A 6,821-nucleotide genomic window follows, 5' to 3' on the forward strand; every position below is an offset into this window, starting at 1 on the left:
TTGTAACATGTATATCTCATGGATAATTGTCAACATAGAGTAATATAACAAGTGCAATATGCAAGTATGTAGGAATCAATGCATAGTTCACACAAGTGTTTGCTTCTTGAGGTGGAGAGAGATAGGTGAACTGACTCAACATAAAAGTAAAGAGAATGGTCCTTCAAAGAGGAAAGCATAGATTGCTATATTTGTGCTAGAGCTTTTATTTTGAAAACATGAAACAATTTTGTCAACGGTAGTAATAAAGCATATGAGTTATGTAAATTATATCTTACAAGTTGCAAGTCTCATGCATAGTATACTAATAGTGCCCGCACCTTGTCCTAATTAGCTTGGACTACCGGATCTTTGCAATGCACATGTTTTAACCAAGTGTCACAATGGGGTACCTCCATGCCGCTCGTACAAAGGTCTAAGGAGAAAGCTCGCATTTTGGATTTCTCGCTTTTGATTATTCTCAACTTAGACATCCATACCGGGACAACATGAACAACAGATAATGGACTCCTCTTTAATGCATAAGCATGTGGCAACAATTATTATTCTCATATGAGATTGAGGATATATGTCCAAAACTGAAACTTCCACCATGATTCATGGCTTTAGTTAGCGGCCCAATGTTCTTCTCTAACAATATGCATGCTCCAACCATTAAGGTGGTAGATCTCTCTTACTTCGGACAAGACGGACATGCATAGCAACTCACATGATATTCAACAAAGAATAGTTGATGGCGTCCCAGAAGCATGGTTATCGCACAACAAGCAACTTAATAAGAGATAAAGTGCATAAGTACATATTCAATACCACAATAGTTTTTAAGCTATTTGTCCCATGAGCTATATATTGCAAAGGTGAATGATAGAATTTTAAAGGTAGCACTCAAGCAATTTACTTTGGAATGGCGGATAAATACCATGTAGTAGGTAGGTATGGTGGACTGATACGTCTCCGACGTATCGATAATTTCTTATGTTCTATGCCATATTATTGATGATACCTACATGTTTTATGCACACTGATACGTCCCCGACGTATCCATAATTTCTGTCGTTCCATGCTTGTTTTATGACAATACTTACATGTTTTGCTTGCACTTTATGATGTTTTCATGCATTTTCCGGAACTAACCTATTAACAAGATGCCACAGTGCCGGTTCACGTTTTCTGCTGTTTTTGGTTCCGGAAAGGCTGTTCGGGCAATATTCTCGGAATTGGACGAAATCAACGCCAAACCTCCTATTTTCTCCGGAAGGCTCCGAACACCGAAGAAGACTCGGAGAGGGGCCAGGGGGCCACCACACCACATGGCGGCGCGGGCCAGGCCTAGGCCGCGCCGGCCTAGGGTGTGGCGCCCCGAGGTGCCCCCCTGCGCCGCCTCTTCGCCTATAAAAGCCCTTTCGACCTAAAAACGCAGTACCAATTGACGAAACTCCAGAAAGACTCCAGGGGCGCCGCCACCGTCGCGAAACTCCAATTCGGGGGACGAGAACTGCGTTCCGGCACCTGCCGGGACGGGGAAGTGCCCCCGGAAGCCATCTCCATCAACGCCACCGCCTCCGCCATGCTCCGTGAGTAGTTCCCCCATGGACTACGGGTTCTAGCTGTAGCTAGTTGGTATTCTCTCCCCCATGTACTTCAATACAATGGTCTCATGAGCTGCCTTACATGATTGAGATTCATCTTATGTAATCGGTGTTGTGTTTGTTGGGATCCGATGGATGATACATTATGATTAGTCTATCTATAAAGTTTGTGAAGTTATTGTTGCTGCAATCTTGTTATTCTTAATGCTTGTCACTAGGGCCCGAGTGGCATGATCTTAGATTTAAGCTCTATACTTATTGCTTAGATTGTATCTACAAGTTGTATGCACATGTCACCGTCCGGAACCAATGGCCCCGAAGTGACAGAAATCGGGACAACCGGAGGGATGGTAGTGATGTGAGGATCACATGTTTTCACGGTGTGTTAATGCTTTGCTCCGGTGCTCTATTAAAAGGAGTACCTTAATATCCGATAGTTTCCCTTGAGGCCCGGCCGCCACCTAGGCTGGTAGGACAAAAGATGTTGTGCAAGTTTCTCATTGCGAGCACGTACGACTATTATTGGAAAACATGCCTACATGATTAATGAATTGATGTTCTTTCTTAATGCTTTATCAATCCTGTCAATTGCCCAACTGTAATTTGTTCACCCAACACTTGTTACTTGTTATTGGAGAGTTACCACTAGTGTAGATAGCTGGGAACCCCGGTCCATCTCTCATCATAATATACTTGTTCTACATGTCAACTGTTTTCTGGTGCTATTGCTCTCATATCACTATTACTGCTGATGTGTTACTATTACTATTGCTCTCATACCACTGCTACTTTCACATCACCCCTGTTGCTAGTGCTTTTCCAGTGCAGCTTGAATTGACAACTCGATTGTTAAGACTTATAAGTATTCTTTACCTCCCCTTGTGTCGAATCAATAAATTTGGGTTTTACTTCCCTCGAAGACCATTGCGATCCCCTATACTTGTGGGACATCAAGACTATTTTCACGGCGCCGTTGCCGGGAGGCATAGCTCTACTCATAAGTTCACCTGGGGAGTACACTCTACATCTCTCTCTGTTTTATTTTGTTTTGTTTTGCTTAGTTTACTTTTGTCTAGTTTATTTGTGCTTAGTTTATTTCTGTCTAGTATTAGTTTGCTTAGTTTATTTTTGTCTTGTTTTATTTGTCTCATATACCCAAAAATCCATAAAAATTTGAAAAACCAAAAAATTAAAAACTGCATGTTATGGGAGAACCAACAACCTACTTGGAGCTTATAGAATGTTATAATTGTTATAGAGAATCAAGAACTGGTAAAATAATGAGTGCTATGATAGAAAAATTGAATACAATTGCTAAAATCTTGCTTAAATTCCATGATATAAACTGTTGCTCTCAACAGGATACTAAACATCTTAAATTTCAATGTGGCTTTAGTGAGGAATTTTTTATTAAGAACTATAATCGGAATTGCTATATTCATTATGGGTTCGAAGAGGTAGAACAATTTGTCTTATTTATGGGAGCCTCCGAGATAGAATCCTTCATGGTTGAGAATTATGAAACTTGTGTTGTTTGCAAGGGCCTTAAAGATTATGTCTCTACTATCCTTAATTCTTGCATAGAATGCTACAGTAGGAATCCTTATATCCTTGATTATAAAGAGAGACACATTAATGCACAAGAATGCACTCACAATTTGCAGGAACCTGCGGAAGAAGAAATTGATGAACCTGAATGCTCATTGGATGAAAAAGAAGAGGAGAGTGATGAACAAAAGGAGGAAGAATGGATTAGCTACCCATGCCAACCTTCTAATGAGAGTAACTCTTTATCTCTTACATTATTTGATTGTCCTCCATGCTTACCGGAAGAAGTTGAATGTTATGTTCCTGTGGATTCTCTTGAAATAGTACCTATGAGTAATACTTGTGAGAATAATTATGCTACTGTTATTTATGATAATCCATGCTACTTTGATAAATCTTATGATAATGCTTTGTTTGTGCCTGATGTCGAAATGCATGGTACTAAAGAATTTTGCTTGGCAAATGTTTATGATAAAGCTCTAGATGATGGTCCTATGTTACTTGACAATATTAATTGTGCTACTAATGAAAATGGGATTGGAGAGTTCTTGACTTATTCTATGAATCCCATATCTATTGAGATTGATCAACTACCTTGTTATATTATTAATAAAAGTAAGTTTGAAAGTTTTAATTCCACTATTCTTGAACTTGATAAAAATTATGTGTTTGGAAATCATGAAAAGTATGCTGCATGCGATAGCTATATTGTTGAGTTTTATCATGAAGCTACTGAAAATTACTATGAGAGAGGAAAATATGGTGGTAGAAATTTTCATGGTACTAATACACCTCTCTATATGCTGAAATTTTCGAAGTTATTCTTGTTTTATCTTCTTATGCTTGTCACTTTGTTCTTCATGAATTTATTTGTGTACAAGATTCCTTTGCATAGGAAGCATGTTAGGCTTAAACTTGTTTTGGATTTGCCTCTTGATGCTCTCTTTTGCTCCGAATACTATTTCTTGCGAGTGCATCATTAAAACTGCTGAGCCCATCTTAATGGCTATAAAGAAAGCAACTTCTTGGGAGATAACCCATGTGTTATTTTGCTACAGTACTTTGTTTTATATTTGTGTCTTGGAAGTTGTTTACTACTGTAGCAACCTCTCCTTATCTTAGTTTTGTGTTTTGTTGTGCCAAGTGAAGCCTCTAATCGAAGGTTGATACTAGATTTGGATTTCTGCGCAGAAACAGATTTCTTTGCTGTCACGAATCTGGGCAAAATTCTCTGTAGGTAACTCAGAAAATTATGCCAATTTACGTGAGTGATCCTCAGATATGTACGCAACTTTCATTAGTTTTGAGTTTTCTCATTTGAGCAACGGAAGTATTTTATTAAAATTCGTCTTTACTGGCTGTTCTGTTTTGGCAGATTCTGTCTCTGTTTTTTGCATTGTCTCTTGTGGACTTTAAGCGAGGTTTTCTAGACGTAGAGGGCTGTAGCTAATGTTTTATTGAGTTCTTGCAATGTGCCACTACAGGACCAAGGTGGATTCAAATTTTTGAGTACTAACCCCTCTAATGAAGTTTATGAGAAGTTTGGTGTGAAGGAAGTTTTCAAGGGTCAAGAGAGGAGGATGATATATGATCAAGAAGAGTGAAAAGTCTAAGCTTGGGGATGCCCCGTGGTTCATCCCTGCATATTTCAAGAAGACTCAAGCGTCTAAGCTTGGGGATGCCCAAGGCATCCCCTTCTTCATCAACTTATCGGGTTCCTCCCCCGAAACTATATTTTTATTCGGTCACATCTTATGTGCTTTACTTGGAGCGTCTGTGTGTTTATTTTTCGTTTTGTTTATGTTTGAATAAATTCGGATCCTGGCAATCCTTGTGTGGGAGAGATACACGCTCCGCTTTTTCATATGAACACTCGTGTTCTTCGTTTTACTTTTAATGTTCAATGATAAAAGTTGGAAGCTATTGCACTTATTTATATTTGGTTGGAAAAGGAAAATGCCTCATATGTCTTGGATAATTTGACACTTGGCAATTGTTTTGAGCTCTCAAATAGATCATTATTAAGTTTTTTCATGTAGTCTAAGCCTATTAGTGGAGAACTACTGTAGAGCTTGTTGAAATTGGTTTGCATAATTGATCTCTCTTAAGGTCTATATATTTTCTAGTAAAAGTGTTTGAGCAACAAGGAAGACGGTGTAGAGTATTATAATGCTTGCAATATGTTCTTATGTAAGTTTTGCTGTACCGGTTCATACTTGTGTTTGCTTCAAATAGCCTTGCTAGCCTAAGCCTTGTATCGAGAGGGAATACTTCTCATGCATCCAAAATACTTTAGCCAACCACTATGCCATTTGTGTCCACCATACCTACCTACTATGTGGTATTTCCTGCCATTCCAAAGTAAATTGCTTGAGTGCTACCTTTAAACAATTCAAAATTTATTACCTCTGATTTGTGTCAATGTTTTATAGCTCATGAGGAAGTATGTGGTGTTTATCTTTCAATCTTGTTGGGCAACTTTCACCAATGGACTAGTGGCTTCATCCGCTTATCCAATAATTTTGCAAAAAGAGCTGGCAATGGGATTCCCAGATCCCAAATTAATTAACAAAAAATAGACACTCCTCCATGGTATGTGATTGTTGGACGGCACCCGAAGGATTCGGTTAGCCATGGCTTGTGTAAGCAAAGGTTGGGAGGAGTGTCATCATAATAAAACTAAAATAAAAAGGCACTCCTTCATGGTATGAGATTGTTGGCGGGCACCAGAGGATTCGGTTAGCCATGGTTTGTGAAAGAAAGGTTGGAAGGAGTGCCACCCAAAAGAAAAATAATTCATGGGAGCCGCTCTTTGAAGGTTTGTTTGGCAAGGGGTTAGTGTACCCATTACCATTCGTTGACAACAACAAACACCTCTCAAAATTTTACTTTTTATGCTCTCTTTATGTTTTCAAAACTAAAGCTCTAGCACAAATATAGCAATCGATGCTTTCCTCTTTGAAGGACCATTCTTTTACTTTTATGTTGAGTCAGTTACCTACTTCCTCCCACCTTAGAAGCAAACACTTGTGTTAACCGTGCATTGATTCTTACATACTTGCATATTTGCATTCATCATATTACTTTGTGTTGACAATATCCATGAGATATGCATGTTGAAAGTTGAAAGCATCCGCTGAAACTTATATCTTCCTTTGTGTTGCTTCGATGCCTTTACTTTGAATCTATTGCTTTATGAGTTAACTCTTATGCAAGAATTTTGATGCTTGTCTTGAAAGTACTCTTCATGAAAAGTTTTGCTATATGTTATCTACTTTTTAGCAACTATAGATCATTGCCTTGAGTCACTTCATTCATTTCATATGCTTTGTAATAGTATGATCAAGGTTATGTAAGTAGCATGTCACTACGAAATTATTCTTTTTATCGTTTACCTGCTCGGGACGAGCAGAACTAAGCTTAGGGATGCGATACGTCCCCGACGTATCCATAATTTCTGTCGTTCCATGCTTGTTTTATGACAATACTTACATGTTTTGCTTGCACTTTATGATGTTTTCATGCATTTTCCGGAACTAACCTATTAACAAGATGCCACGGTGCCGGTTCCTGTTTTCTGCTTGTTTTTGGTTCCGGAAAGGCTGTTCGGGCAATATTCTCGGAATTGGACGAAATCAACGCCAAACCTCCTATTTTCTCCGGAAGGCTCGAACACCGAAGAAG

The sequence above is a fragment of the Lolium rigidum genome, chromosome 1 (genome assembly GCF_022539505.1).
Source record: "Lolium rigidum isolate FL_2022 chromosome 1, APGP_CSIRO_Lrig_0.1, whole genome shotgun sequence".
NCBI lineage: Eukaryota > Viridiplantae > Streptophyta > Magnoliopsida > Poales > Poaceae > Lolium > Lolium rigidum.